At 41.2% G+C, this 16,367-nt stretch overlaps 1 long non-coding RNA gene across 1 annotated transcript; it reads right to left on the bottom strand.

Moving 5' to 3' along the window:
* Positions 1-1,538: 1,538 nt before the first annotated feature.
* LOC143740684 (uncharacterized) lies at positions 1,539-4,216 on the bottom strand. Its single transcript, XR_013204873.1, has 3 exons — positions 3,803-4,216; positions 3,457-3,597; positions 1,539-1,950 (listed from the first exon to the last, which is right to left on the bottom strand). It is a non-coding gene; the product is annotated as an uncharacterized LOC143740684 (long non-coding RNA).
* Between the last annotated feature and the right edge of the window lie 12,151 nt (positions 4,217-16,367).

Raw genomic sequence — 16,367 nt, 5'->3', positions numbered from 1 at the left:
ACCTATTTTCGCACGTTGTGACAGGTGCTTAAAACCAAGAAAGCTGACGTCTGTTTGATCAAAATTTATGTGAAATTTCTCAAGGCCACTGGGGGAATCTGTGTTTATGAACTGTAATAAAAAGAGTCATTTTGACAATTCGACCTCTGTGCGGTGGATGTGGAGGGGGGGCGGAGGAATTGGTTTCTGTTTGCCAGTGAATAGAGAGGAGAAATATCCTTGTCTTTTACAAGCATTAAAATACAGTACATGAGGGTGGGAGGGCTGTACATTACCGTGTTCTTGAGCAAGGCTTATTGAGCAGTTGAAGTAATTTAAATAAAAGGAGTTTCTTTAATCGTACAGCTTTTCTCAATCGCTTTGGCTCGTTTTTTCCCTCAAAACAATAAATTCAGATTTCTGAACGAGTTTTTTTTTTGTTCTTGTTCACATCAGATTTGAATGTCTTATTTCTAATTTGCATGTTTTGGCACATGTGTGCAAAATTGTCGACAATTTGCACAATAACTAAATGCACAGGGCTTGTTGATCAAAACTGGTGAGTTGATTCAAACTTTGACATGGAATGTTTGAAATGTCTGTTAAATTGGAAAATAACCTGTCATTGTTATGAAATAGGAATCACAGTGTTAATAATCAACCAATCAAGTTTGGAAGCATATATATGGAGTCTGCCCGGCACAATCACAACCATTTTTGAACATGGAGGAACGTCACATCCCTAAAAAGCAGCAGCTACAGCAGTACTAAATAATACATTTGTATTCAGTACATTTATTTTTGTAGAAATGTGTAACATGTAAACTGAAAATTCACAGTTGCTTTCCGTGGAAGAGCAATAGGAAGATATGTAAGAATGTGTGGTGGTGGTGGTGGTGTTAGGGGAAAACATAACAGAGTGTGTAAAAATGAACAGGCAACTGTGAATTGCACTGTATGATGTTCATTTTCCTTCTGTATGCTAACTACAGTATTGACTGTTACTAGTAAACTTTTACCTTCTGTTGTAATCTGTTTCTAAAAAGCTCAGTGTGATACACAAGAGCATTCAGCTAGACAAAACTGACATTCTTTTATAGTATAGAAAGCAGTCAGTGTCAAAACAAAATAAAAGTTGAAAAAACAAGAAATGTGTTATTTCCTGACACAATAACTAGCTTTTGAAGCATGAATTAAAAGTTTTGGGTGAGTCACTACATTTTGCAGACAGCAATAGAGTTCTGACGTTCCAGCAAACAGCTGTGACAGTGGCACTTATAGATCAGAGAATGTGCCATTTTACGAAAAATTTAAAATACAACACAGTAGTCATGAATACTGACATGGAATAAAATTAGTGATGAGAAAAACAAGAGTTAAAAGTGTACGATAATTGCAAGAAAAATCCGGTAGTTAAAAAAAACATTTGATAGAAAATCTAAATTTAATCCTCCAACCCAAAACAGGTGTGCTAAGGAACAGACATGTATAAGATGAACAAAATAAAATTGAATTAAATTAATTTAAATAATCTTTTAATTAAAAAAAAAGTTAAATCATTTAAAAATAAACATAAGATGATTAACTATTTATTTTTAAACTTGAATATAGTTTTTCTTTCAAAACCTAAAAATGTTGTACAGTAAATGGAGGAGAAGTGATCACTGAATGACAGATGACAGTCACTAGATGACAAAGACATTGAATTTGATAATGGAAATGGAAACTCTCAGCACATCTTCAGACTCTCTGTGATTTGTGCTAGAAAACACACATTGCTACATAATCTGCCTCAGGTCATGGAAACTGATGCAGAAATGAGAGAGTGATCCAGCAAGCTTTGCTGTGACAACAGTATTCATGTTCACTACTCTACTCAAACCTGAGGTGTCACAAAATCAATGCAGTCTTCTGTAGATCGCAGTTTGCTGCTGAACAGGAGTATTATAGCATTGCGGGTGAGCTGAAGGCCTGAAAAAAAAAACGATAAATCATTACATCTGTCATGCATTGTATAAAGATCGTGAATTTAGATCATTATGATTACTATAAAATATAATCATTGTCATGCACATAAATGTGAACAAATTCAAGCACATGTTCATAATCATATCTATTACACGCTGCTCACTGGTTATCGACAGCTGTGCACTTGTGAACACATAGCAGGCAGAAAAGAAACACACACACACACACACGCACACACACACACACACACTCACACACACTCAAAGGTGCTCACAAATACACAAAGGGAAAGAGGAAGAGAGCTAGATTATTGAAGTAGTATCATGCAGGAATATTAAAGAAGGCTCTTAAGATTTTAATAAGAATAAAATGAAACAGTAACCACCAAAGGGCCAGCAGGGTTAATCCCTTCAATATTACAGAAAAAAAAAAACAGCGAGGTTGGAGACGGGGAGAAGGGAGGGGGTGGAGAGGCAAGGTGGAGGATACAGGCAAAGCGAGAAAATGCAGTTGCCTGAAAATGCAATAAAAAAGTAATGGTTGCCATGGAATAAACACAGCGCTAGAACCACAGCATAGGTAAACACACACACACACACACACACACACACACACACACACACACACACACACACACACACACACACACACACACACACATACACACACACACACACACACACACACACACACACTTAAACATGGATGACTTGATCTGACATGCATGCATGGATGGATAGATAGAATGATAGATTAAAAGGAAGAGCAGACAGACAGACAGACAGACAGACAGACAGATAGACAGATAGATAGATAGATAGATAAATAGATAGATAGATTAAAAGGTAGAGCAGACAAGGTAGAGCAGACAGATGATAGATAGATAGATAGATAGATAGATAGATAGATAGATAGATAGATAGATAGATAGATAGATAGATAGATAGATAGATAGATTAAAAGGTATAGCAGACAAACATAGATACTGGATGAATAGAATTATAGATTAAAATGTAGAGCAGACATATAGATAGATAGATAGATAGATAGATAGATAGATAGATAGATAGATAGATAGATGTGCACAAACAAACACACACACACACACACACACACACCGGCAGCAGATGGTATGAGACAGTTGGCAGTGGTAAGTGAGCATGAGTATCTGTTTACTAATAACCCTTTAATTACTTCAGCTGGTGGATGGGATAAAACGCCAGACTCAAGCAGGAGAACGTCTTCAGGTGATGAGAGGGCTACATACAACACTGCATCCAAAGACATTTTATGGAAAGAATTCCCACTATGAAAGTAAAACAACTAGATACTTAAAATAAGACGTATCTGAAAGTGTGTGAGAGCACGCCGCCACAGCAAACTTCACATTCAGTAATATAACGTGGGAGATAGCCTATACGGTACCCCGTACAACGATAAATGTCACGAAAAATCCATTCATCTCCCGGGACAACTTTAACCCTCTCCATTTTGTTAGTCTGAACCCACCTTTTGGGCAAATATGTTACAAAGATGTGCTCTCTCTCGCTCTCTCTCTCTGGTTGTGCCGGTCTGCATGGACTCGTCTCTGTTTCAGCTGGAGAACAGGGAGTGCGTCGCGTTCACCGGCTGCCCTTTAGCTCAGCCGTGCTGCAAAAGCATACATTTTAATGATGAGACCTTTTCTTTTAAATAACTCCTCAACAGGAGAAAAATAAATTGCTGTTCAAGAGGAAATATTACACTGGGCATTGTGGGATTGAGAGGGATTGAGCGGAACGGGCCGTGTGACCCATACATCAAAGCCAACCTGTATAAATTAAGATATAAATAGCTTTATAGAGAGAAACTTTACCTTGGGTCCGCTTCCAAAGGAGTGTGTGTCTGCAAAGCCTTGCGCGCAGACGGAAGAGTGTGTTTGTGTGTGTGTGAGGGGTAGAAGGGAGAGAGTGTGTTTGTATGTGTGTATGACACAGAAAATCCCCCTCGGAGTGCTGGGCAAACAGAAAGCAGGCCGTATAAAGGCTGAAAAGACCTCGCTTGGTTATTGTATATTCCTCTCCTGGATCCCCGTAAAGACCCCCATAGCCCTGCACTGTCACCAGGGCCACTGTTTCATCACGGACAGCCGGCTTTAGACGGAGCCCTGGCGAAGGCTCCAAAAGGAAATTAAAAGGGGATTATGGCTGCCTGACTCGCTGAAGGGATTCGCTAGGCCTGGGTTTTATTTAGTTCTCGGTGCTGTACGCTGCCTGAAGTGTGAGGAGGGACCAGGCTAGGTCTGTTCAAAGCCTTCACACTCCGCTCTTGCTTATCTACGAAAACTGATGTAATATTTCAGAACGGCATATATGTGTTAGGCCCACGGGAAAAGCTTGCATTCCATCTCCACCTGCAAGTTTATCGAATCCATCGCTCACAGGAGAAAAGAAATGGCTGTTTAAAAAAACATGTATGTGAATTCCAGCTTCTAGAATTTTGGTTTCATTGACGAAAAAAGACGTAAACACAATGTCAGTTTAAAGCACTACAGCTGAAGAATTAAACTGATGCTCGTTGTTATTATTATCCTTTTGATAAGATGCAAATTCTACTTTGAATGTGCTGCAAATGGATAAAATCAAGTGCAAAATGAATAAATATGAAATATAAAAGATTTCTATTTCTATAGACCTCCCACAGTCTGTTCACTGACCATCTGATGCAAATTGGACACAGAATGGTAGAGACGGTCAAAATAGGCAGTTCCAATCTAACTGGCTGACCTTATGGACTTCCGGGAGAAGGACACACCGGTTTAAAAAAAAATGTAATTAGTCTGACAGGAAACAAAGTCATGTTTACAGAGTATAGGCCTACTAATATACTGATAAATGTGCTTTTGGGGATGAAATAACCACTGGATTTACTGAAATTTGTACGTGTAATGGCATTTAATTTAACCAGACAATTGACAGCACCCAATGTTTTCCACAGTATTTTTATATTTCCTACTGTGGAAGTCAACGGGTGCAGTCTGGCTACCAACATTCTTTAAAACATCTTTTTTTGTGTTCAACACAAGAAATAAACTCATACAGTTTTGGAACACCTTTAGGGGGAGTAAGTAATGACAACATTTTAATTTTGGGGTGAACTATCCCTTTAACTATATCTGCAAGCTGAATTTTATAACTATGTTTTGTCTGTTAAATAGTCTGTTTTAAATTATTTTGGATGGAAAGAAATTATTATCCTAAATACAATAGGGTAGTCTCAGCAAAGAATTAGTTATCTCTACTGTCACTCTGACAGGACGCTTTGGGTCTTCGCGCCTATTTGTGTGTGTGTGTGTGTGTGTGTGTGTGTGTGTGTGGCAGCATTATCAATTATCCAGTGCGCAGTCTCACTCTAGCTCGGTGTTAAATTAAGTTGTCAGTGCTGTCTTCACAATTTCCCCTTCACAGAGGTAGATGCTGATGGGGCCTGACGGCCGCTTGGTGGTTCTCCTCGCCGGCTGCCGGCCCGCATCGTGCCTGCAATTCATCAGCCCACATCCAGAGCACAGTCCACGAGCCAAACTCTGCCAGCCAGCCGGTAGCATGGCCAACCGAGCCCAGCGTACTCTGCTGCCTGCGACGGATGGGAAGAGAATGAGCTAGATCACCTTCCAAAAAACACATAGCAAAGAGGGATTGGAGTTTGGCCTACTCCGGGAGTGTCTAGTCTTTGTGTGCGTGCTTGTCAAAGATGTAACCAACTGTTCAAGATTTGGGGGACCAAATATAAAAGTTGTACATTTTGATTGGATGAGCTCTGTTTCATTGTAAGCTGACTATAATTGCTCTCCGTTTACTGGATAATCTATGTCCAAAAGCTTTATAAATTATAAAGAGGTAGGTTAGGCAACAAGTCACATCCGAAATGCAATATTTGCGTAACATCTTGTCAAATAAGTTGCATTCGTCTGGTTGGCACTGACTATCCCAATATCTTATGTGGTTCAGTGGAAAGAAGGAAAAGGGTGCTTGAGGGATATTTATGAAAATTCCTATCTCTTTTCAAATAGCACCTTATTGAACATTGTGAACGATTCATCCATGCATGTTTAATTTACAGATCTGTCTCCAGCCCATTTAACAACCAATGGACATTTAGGCCTACGCCACTATACAGAAGATCTGTCACTTACCTGGATCTGTCACTATACTTCTGTTTTATAGCAACTTTACCTGACAAGGCAGCAAGGCAGATGCCTAAGGTTTCAGACACCGCCAATAATCAGCAAAGGCAAATAGAATAACTATATGTTTTTATAAAAGTAATAACCCACTTAAAGGTACAGTGTGTGATTTTTTGCGGCATCTAGTTGTGAGGTTACGAATTGCAATCAACAAAAGTTATGGTGGCCGACAGGAAAATATGTCGTAGTCTGAGGCAGCAGAGAGTAGCCAGTTCAGCAATGAGATTTCTTTACATGGATAAATTAAGAAATTATGTTTAATTAATTATTCAGTAAAACTTTGTTATTGTGAATATTATTGTTACTTGTTCATCATTGTGTCAGTGTTTTATTCGCTGAACTAAGCTTGCTTTCTTGCACGAAGAGCAACATAGTAACGAAACCCGTTTGTCCGTTTAGGGTACTATAGAAACATCAAATCAAATCAAATCCTTTTATTGTCACACAACCATATACACAAGTACAACAGTGGGTGAAATTCATAGGTGCAGTTCCGAGCAACATAGCAGTCATGGCACGATGTGACGTAAACAAATTACAGCAAACATCAAAAGCATGTCGGCGAATTTCAATGTAAGGGGACCCGCGGTGTATGTAGATAGAAACTGCTCATTCTAAGGCAAGGGTCTCCAACCCTGCTCCTGGAGAGCTACTGTCCTGCAGAGTTTAGCTCCAACCCCAATCTAACAAACCTGGACCAGCTAATCAAGCTGTTCAGGGTTACTTGATAAAATCAGGCATGTGTGTTGGAACAGGGTTGGAACTGAAGTCTGCAGGACAGTAGCTCTCCAGGAGCAGGGTTGGAGATTCCTGTTCTAAGGTAATACAAATATAACGGTTCATTAAGTAAGGTCTTCATACACCACGGGCAACTTCTTTTTCAAGGTAGTGACGAAACGCGCTCTGTAGCACTGTTTGTCCGCTGTCGGCTACGGTAGAAACATGACGACACAATATGTCGACCTCCATAGAAGGGGCTGCCCGCGGTTATAGAGATATAAATGTCTCATTCAAAGGTAATAAAAACACACCGTTTCATTATGCAAGGTCTTTATACACCACATAGTTGTGGATCTTATATTGTAAATAGATCCTCAGAATATTTCCTCAGAAATATTACACAATGCACCTTTAAGGCAATTACTGTGATTTTACTATAGTTAGGTGGGCACCACACAAGTTTTATTAATTGACAAATAACTTGAATATTGCAGGTGATGTATTCACCCTCAATGGTGCTTGTGCATTTTTCTTCTGCAAAGTCTGTGTTTTCCTGGTTATGTCAGGGAGGTGAATAAAGAGTAAGAAAAATGAGATTTTAGATGTGTATGCATGAGAGAAAGCAAGCAGGAAAGACAGAAAGCGGGCAAAAGAAAAAGAGAGAAGGGGGTATGAGAGCGCAGTTTGTGGACAGCAAAGCCCATGAGACACATAACTTGGCAGCTTACCTGCTTAAAGGGCACTGGCAGGAAAGCTGGACAGGCATATATGTCACCCTCCCTCTCTTTCTCTTGTTCCAGAAGGCTGAAGGACACAGGAAGAGTCTGGGCACAGTGCAGCCAAGCAAGCAGCCAGACGGCCGGGCCGCAGTAATAACGAAGAACTGTATAACAGCGGGGCACTAAGCTCTCTGTGCTTAAGTATTTATTTGTGATGAATAGTAATGACGGCACACTTACAAAGCACTTGTTTAATATGGAATGGCCTAAGGGGCGGGTATCATTTGAGCAAATGAAACTCACTGCGCCTCCCTCAGCTCTCCATAACATGTGCTGGCCCTTTTCACTGTCCCTGCCCCAAAGTTAAATAAAACATTACATGCCATTTTCAGATATTAACCTACTTAATTGAGAAAAAAAGTCAATGATTTATTTCTATTTGGGCTCTGCTGCTACACAGCTGTCATGGTCTAACCTAAATAATCAATTGATGTGCTTTTTGGTCTCTGGAAGTTGATTGGACGCCACTATAAAGGAAAAGAACTTCTATTGCTGTACTTCAAAAAAAGCCCCATAAGCTTCATCACGCCACGGCTGTTAAATATGAGTGTTGTCAACCCCTACTAAGATTTATTACGAGTGCCTCGCAGAAGAACAAACAACCGACAGTTTAGCTAACAGTTTGCGGCACAGTACTGGTACTGCCATGCAAATAAGGATAGATCAGCTTTTCAACAAAAGGCTGTTAAACACCCCGTTCTGTTTACAAGCCCTTCTGATGTGAACACCCATCATCAAAAGGCAGAAAGTCACCAGCTGCGGTTTAGCACTGGCTACTCAAACAGTCATGATCTCGTGTTGTGACACTAAGCCATCATTGGCTCGGCAGGAAGTCTCACATTGGAGTGGTAATGCGCGAAACAGTGCTGATCTGTTTTGTGTTTTTCTCATTGAAGTAGTAGTTCACAGAAAAATGAAGATTCTGTCATCATTTACACAGAACACATTTTCATACAGCAGCCAGTGGGTGTCATGCTTGAAAAAGAACACAAAAAGCACCATAAAATTCTATAAATGTCACCCATGCACTCCATGACACTAATGTTATACTCCAAGTTTCATGAAACCATTCACGTTAGTGTTGTGTGAGGGACGAAACTAAATCTAAAGCGCTGAAAATCTTCCTTCCCCAAAATCCAGATATGCTTAACTCTATTGTTTCTTCCAATGTACCTGATAGGGACACAACACACTTGAATAATCAGAAGCATTAAAGAGATTTGAGCTACAGTGGAAGGAAAGATTATACTACCTATTTATAAAAGTAGAATAGTATAATAGTAGAAAAGAGCCCTTATTCCGCTAAACTTCTCCTACTGCATTCAAACGGAAGAAAAAAGTCATATGGTTTGGGAACAACTTGAGAGTAAATAAATAATCACAGATTTTTAATTTTCAAATGTGATATTGTCCTAAATCAGTGTGAAAACAGAAATCGATGGTGAGATGGTTGACACAGATTACACCCTTTCTCACCTGACTCATTACTGCTACACAGGAGAAAAGCCCCGTGCTTAATCGGCCACTCAAACGTTCCTGGGCCATGTTTAAGAGGTGCCACCTGGCCAAGAGAGAAGAGGGAGCAAAGCAAACAGAGAGACAAGTGGAGAGTAGAGAGGAAATGGAGCAGAGGGTTTCAGTGCCTTCATTTGCCAGTGTTTCTGTCCACCCCCCACTGCTGGGAGAGGATAGAGAGGATAGAGGCAGAGAGAGAGAGAGAGAGAGAGAGAGAGAGAGAGAGAGAGAGAGAGAGAGAGAGAGAGAGAGAGAGAGAGAGAGAGAGAGAGAGAGAGAGAGAGAGAGAGAGAGAGAGAGAGAACTATGCCATGCTGCAGTATGCCCACAGTGTGCCAAGGACAACAGAGCAGAATTAACCCCTGAGTGGAAGCAAGAGAATGTGTGATTCTCTAAAATCTGGTTTAGACACTTTTACTTGGATCAAGCTTGTACTGCTAAATACTGTGCAACATAAGGATGAAAATCTATTGTCTATATTATCTGATATGACCTTTTCGTGGTTAATTAACATTTCAAGTCCTCTAGGATCTGACTTTACCCAACTCAAATATGTTAGATATATGACTAGGTACGTGGGTTAAGTCTATGAATATTTATATCTCAGCACTGCTGAAAGCTTTTGATTGACTGACAAACAAATTTCTTTATAAAACAGATTTAAATTTATTTGAAGCATCATTCAGCTCACGGCCACATTAACATGCATTCATTTCCAATATTTCAGCTGCCTATCGTCAAATATTTCTTACATTTGATGTAGTTAATGTATCAAAGTTTGTAGTTTTACTACATATTAAAGTATTAAAAAATTCACTATTCTGGGTAATGTGCTGCATACTGTAAGCCCCTATAGCTGTAGTTTTCTACATTTCCTGACATTTCAGGTTCACTATACAATTTAAAGGGTAAGTTCACCCAAAAATGAAAATTCGGTCATTAATTATTCACCCCTCATGTCATTCCAAATCCGTAACACTTTAGTTCATCTTCGGAACAAAAATTCTTTAGAAATAAGAAACAAGAAAAAGTTATTTTCTTTGATAAAATCTGAGAGCTTCCTGTCCCTCCATTGACAGCTACGCATCTGAAACTTTGACGCTTCAAAAACTTCATAAAGAGATCTTAAAACTAGTCCATTTGCATCGAGTGGTTTAGTCCAAAATGTTCTGAAGAGATTCAATTGCTTTATATTATGAATAGATTTAATTTAGGCTTTTATTCACAAAAACATTCAACTCACACATCAGTTATTGTAAATGGAAGCTCAAACATGTTCGCTTGACGTGCGAGAACCAATGAGGTTCATTCTCATGTGTTACGCAGCACGTTTGAGCTTCAGCAAGAACCAATGAGGTTCATTCTCGTGTGTTACGCAGCATGTTTGAGCTTCAGCAAGAACCAATGAGGTTCATTCTTGTGTGTTAAGCAGCACGTTTGAGCCTCCGTAAGAGGTTTGTTCTTGCACGCCAAGCATCTTTTGGTTGAGCTTTTGTTAATGTTCACTGATCAATGTTTATATGTGAATAAAAGCCTAAATTCAATCTGTTCATCACAAAGTGATCAAGTCTCTTCAGAAAATTTGGACTAAACTGCTCAATTCATATGGATTAGTTTTACGAGTTCTTTATGAACTTTTTGAAGCGTCAAAGTGTCAGTTGCGCATCTGTCTAAGGAGAGACAGAAATTGCTCAGATTTCATCAAAAAGATCTCCATTTGTGTTCTGAAGATGAACCAAAGTCATACGGGTTTGGAACGACATGAGGGGGAGTAATTAATGACAGAATTTTGAATTTTGAACTAACCTTTAAAGAACACAATTTATTAGATGTTCCCTGGGAATCAAACCCACAGTCTTGGCGTTGCTAGCATCATGCTCCATCAACTGAGCAACAAGTACACCATGTTAAAAGCCTTTCAAACCTAATTTAAGGCGTCAAACTAAGTAAACACATAGTCATATTTCAACCATTTGAATGTCACAAGATGCCCCTTACCTAAACAAGGTCCCTAAAATTTGCCTGCTTAAACTCAACACAATGTGACTACACAGGAAGCTAGAAAGATTCCACATGCCCCAACAACCAGAAATCAATGAATAATTAACAAGGCCCTTTTCAATCCATGTTGCTGTCCATCAAAGATTGTGACAGTTAATCCTTTTCTTATATAAATAGCTCTTTGGTGTGGATGGGTAGTAGCCGCATGGAGCTCTATCCCGTCTGTCCCTGAAGCGGCCGCCAGGATAAGCTGTGTGTGTGTGTGTTGGATTGGCACATGGAGCTGCCCAGGGCCTGCCGCTGAGCTGGCGGCCAGTACAGATGGAGGGCAGGGTAAGGCAATGCCAGCTTGTCAGTCGGATTAAAACGACTCATTTATTCACTGAAGTATCGTGCAAAGCGACGGGGCCAAAGCAGGGTTGCGTGGAGGGGCTGAGCAGGAGCTTTACAGATCGGAGGTGAGTGAGGAGAGTGGCTAGGGGGAGTTAAACTAAGTAAAGGGTGATTCTAAACTAACTGCCCCTTTAGACTTCTCTGTCCATGTCTATCTCCACCACTCACTCTTCATTTTTGCTTATTCTTTTTCTGTCGTGGGATGCCAGAAGCCATTACGGTGGTGTGCGGAAGGGGGCCAGCAGGGTGGCGTCCTCCAGTGCCTGGGTGACAGATTGCTGCTCCGCATTGGTGGCGGAGGAGGCAAGGGCGGTTGGCGATTGGCTCTGATGGTCAGGAAGTGGGCACTGAGGGATGGCAGAGCAGGAGGAGGAAGAGGGAGCAGGGAGACAGAGAGGGTGGGGATGACAAGACCTGGCTGTGTGACCTTTAGCACTAGGTGAGTTACTTAAAGGGCCATGAACTCTGTTTTCTTTATGGCTGGGCCTGGCACCAGAAGGCAGTGACGTGCATCAGGACTTGTGAGGAGGACATGGAGAGGTAAAAGGTTAAGAGCCAACCCACAGCCAGGCATCTTCTCAGGGCATTACATTATTGCCGGTTTCTCCTTTCTCAGGGTTTTCCTGAGTAAATACAACTGGCTATCTTCTGTGGTTGTCAGCAATATTAACTCAAATTATTACAGGACACTTAGTTTAAGTAGTGTCAGGGATTGTCCAACTGGTATAAGCCTCTGAAATTCAGTCCCAAATTACAAACTTGACATCTACTTGGGGACGTCTAGTGTACATGTAAAGTTTAGATTCAGAGAAGGACTAAAAAGTCTTAGGGCGGTATCTCAGACAGGGTCTTAGTGAATCGAACACTTTGAGGGACAATATTTTGTTAGTACGGACAGTATGGACGCAATGACTTTCACCGTATTCCGCTCAATCACCTTGCCAAAAATGGCACAGCTTGACTTGCCAAGTGGCATCATTTCAAGTGCTCATAAAAATCGCACTCTTGCACAAAAATTATGAAAGATTGCAAAAATGTACTTCTTTTGCTGCATTTAATGTAGCTGGAAAGAGTTACAGGTGCAGGTTTAGTGGAGACATAGCTTTATTTTTCTTGTGTCTGGTCTACTGTCTGCCCCTTATAGCCTGTTGAGGATGGCAGTGCCAGAGTAATAAGGGGAGAAGGTGTCAGAGACAGGTTAACGGTGGGATCGGTCAATGCCAGCAACCTTGTGCCTCTCAAATCCCCCTATCTCGTGTCACTGGCAGGCCAAGAGAGAGAGAGTAAGAGCGAGAGAGAGAGAGAGAGCGAGTCAGGGTGGTACACGGGGGGTGAAGCTTGGAAGGGTTTTATCGGGTCTAATTACTCCCGATAGCTGTAATTTACAGGTTGGCAGCAGGGGGAAATCGGCAAGATTCACACTTCTGCGGGTCAGCATCTGTCGCCATTACGGCACTACGCTCGTCGACGGCCGGTCAGCGAGCCGAAGGAACAGTAAACAACAACCCATGTGTGACAGATTAGCGGCGCAGGCTAAAGGACCTTCCACTGACACATCATTTCTCTCACTCCGCGAGTTTGTTTCGCGGCAGCTGTCACCAATAAAACAGAGAGACAGGAGAGAAGGGGGAGGTTGGCTTTTGTTCCAGATCCAGGGAGGTGGGTGGCAGGAGAGGAAGGAGAGTGACCTGTTTAGCAGTCTGGCATGAGCATGAACGGGAATATTCATACAGGAAAATGAGGCACCATTATGTCAAAAGAAAATTTTTGCTGACTTTCTCATAATGATCTACTTTCTTTTTTTAGGGGTTGTAACAAATTGCTACAAGTTCCATTTGTGCACAGTGTGTGTGGTATAATATATAAAAGAAGTGAGCTTGAGCATTTGCTCTGGTCATGTGAACTTGCTGAAGCCTCATCTTGCACTGCTCCACCTGGCTATGTTTTATCCATTAAAACATAGAAAATCGTACAGCAAGCCACAATTTGTGCCAAGTGTACTGATTCTCCCCACTGCAGTCCACTATCTTTTTCCAGCCTTGATCCATATTCTCTCCATTAGCCTCATTGATGGATTCTGGCAAGGAAACTTTTCCTTGAGCTCTCCTTTGAAGGACATTCTGTTGTCCTGCTGGGCATGTACTACCACCCTCAAACCACAACGGACTATACATCATCATCATCACCTTGATTCAGAATAGAGAAGCTTGTTTATTGAACTTTAGAGTCACCTGTTGATCAGACCACACCTTCTAAAAGTGGTCCACAAAGATCTGTTGAGCACCACCAGTCCTCCATTTTAAAAAAATGGGAGTCTGGACCTAGTTCTAATCATCTATTCTGATTACACTTTATATATTTTAGCAGATGTAACCAATGGAAAATGCGTCAACAAAACTTGTCAAGGACACTCTCCAGGCCAGAATTTTCACAGCTGCATCTTTTTGGCTCTGCTCATTGGCGGGTTCACACAGGCCGCTCCAAGTGCTGTCCAATCACCAAACCCATCCATTACTTTGTCCGGCTGTGGGCAGACCCCGGTGAGGACCTGTCCTCTTTAATATCTAACAGCGGAGTGGTGGCTCTCTGTGCCAGCCTCCAGAGTCCCACTGTTCCCACAAGTGACATATGGGCGGCCCGGCCTTATTGCATTAGCACAGGCGAGATAAGCAGGCAGAGGCCCTGGTCCTCCCGGCTCTCCCCAAGCACTGCCACAGGGCATGCCCTGCCCACAACCAGCTGCCAGGACCAGGCAGAGAGACAATCACAGTTCACTATCCGACAGAGGAATAGTCAGGAACCCTTTATAACTTTGCTCTTTTCTTGGACCGTTTTCTGAGGACAGAAAAAAACAGTGTTATAGATGTCGATATAAAGGATACAAACATTTACATGTATTCATTTTCTTAAACTTTTATCCGAAGGAAAGAAGTGAGGAGAGAAGTGCTGATATACAAAGTTCCAAAACTGCTAGAACAGAGTTTCACATTGGGGTAAAACAATATACAATACAAAACAGTATAAATGGCATAGAGCAGCACCCGTAAATAACATTATTTGTGCATAGCAGCCAGGGATGCTACTACACAAAAGAGCGAAGGAGAGGTCAATAAATTACATAATGTGTTCATAAGTCAATGTGTCCTGTTCGCTATAAATAGGCACTTGATTGTACTATATACAGCGCCTCCCCACACCGGCAAGTCTTAGAAAGAAAGAAAAAACAAGCACTTACAGTCCCCAAAGTAAAGATTGCTTGCCACTGGAGATATCTGAACAGGTCTTCCACCTGGTCTGGGGACAGAAGAAGGGAGAGAGTTCAGATGTTCAGATGTTTTGAGGATCGCATGGGAATGTCAGACTGTGTTTCAGCCTGTACCTGCCACAGGACCTGAGGCCTGTTTTAATTAATCATAAAGCACTATGAATTATTAATCTATTATCACTGCGCATACATGTGATCATTCATTTGTCTCTTTTGCTGTTTTTAACACCCTTAAGTCCCTGTTTCTGTTAATATGCTGCAATTCTGGGGAGAACTAAAGGTAGCTTGACCTGACAGCATACTTTAATACAGGACAAGATGCAGTACAAAACTACTTAGATGTTCTTATTTCACAAATTCTCCAGTGAGAGTGTATACAAACACAACAAACAGGTCAACTGATAGATGCGCTAAGGAGTGAACGGCATTGTTGGAAGTATGTGAAACGAGGAGACTCCCAATAAACCCAAATATTACATTTGAAAACATTTACATTTACACAGTACTTCCATTTGCAATGATAAGAATAGTACTCCCAGAAAAACTTGCGATCTCGAAAAGTTTGCAACGCTCAATGACATATGTAAGTAAGGACTCTTCAAGCAGCGCCCATGGTGTTTTTGTGCCACACTGATCAGACATCATTGAGCTCTCATTGAGGAGAGATTTGGCTTTGGCCTGGCTGTGTGGCCTGTGATGATTGACAGTAGGAAGGAAGGTTTTTCCTACCCACAGGCGCCCCATCGAAGCTTCAGCTCAGGAGGACACAACAGATCTGAGCGAGAGCAACACCTGTCAGGTAAGCCTTCGCAGTTGACGGCACATGAGGTATGCAAAACCCTCTGCTCTGACGGCTAATCTCTGGTGAGCCATCGTGCAGGGCACCGCAGGCCTCCACAAGGAGCCACCGGGGGCCAGAGCGCAGCAAACTTGCCTCTTCTGCATCAGACAGCGCTCATATCCTCCCACAAGAGCAGCAAGAGGCAGAGGAAAAGAGAGAGAGGGAGGCATTGATGTGCTCTAAATACATTTCATTATCATCATTATGATTATATCACTGAATGTGTGTTTTTTGTAATGCGCCGCAGCACGTCTCCCCAGGGTGCTGTCTGCACAGCTGAATAATTAAAACAAGTATGATGAACAATCCATCACAGTTTCCCATAAGAGTTCGGGCAGGATATGTGCAAATGGCTCAGTTGAGGAGAGGTCTGCAATTGAAACAATAAAAATGCTCAGGTTAGAATCTACTAATGCAGATCTGATTGCAAATAATTTAGTACAAGCAGTAAAACAAAATGATGATGCAAGCACACTGTTTTACTGTATACTAACGATCATTGTTTTAATTTCAGAAAAATAAGAAGTTTTCATTATAAAATAATTATTATTAATCATAGGTCCTCAATGTGCATGCTAAAACAATGAGGTTTCCTGAATTAACAAATACTGTCATTAATTTAATACAGTATACAGATCATATTTGCTAGCTGTAATCATATTACAGCAACTTACCAAGTGCATT

The sequence above is a fragment of the Siphateles boraxobius genome, unplaced genomic scaffold (genome assembly GCF_051911475.1).
Source record: "Siphateles boraxobius isolate OS27281-9 unplaced genomic scaffold, OSU_SipBor_1 18, whole genome shotgun sequence".
Classification (NCBI taxonomy): domain Eukaryota; kingdom Metazoa; phylum Chordata; class Actinopteri; order Cypriniformes; family Leuciscidae; genus Siphateles; species Siphateles boraxobius.
The sequence above is the reverse complement of the archived record's forward strand: the minus strand, read 5'-3'. Positions and strand labels throughout refer to the sequence as shown.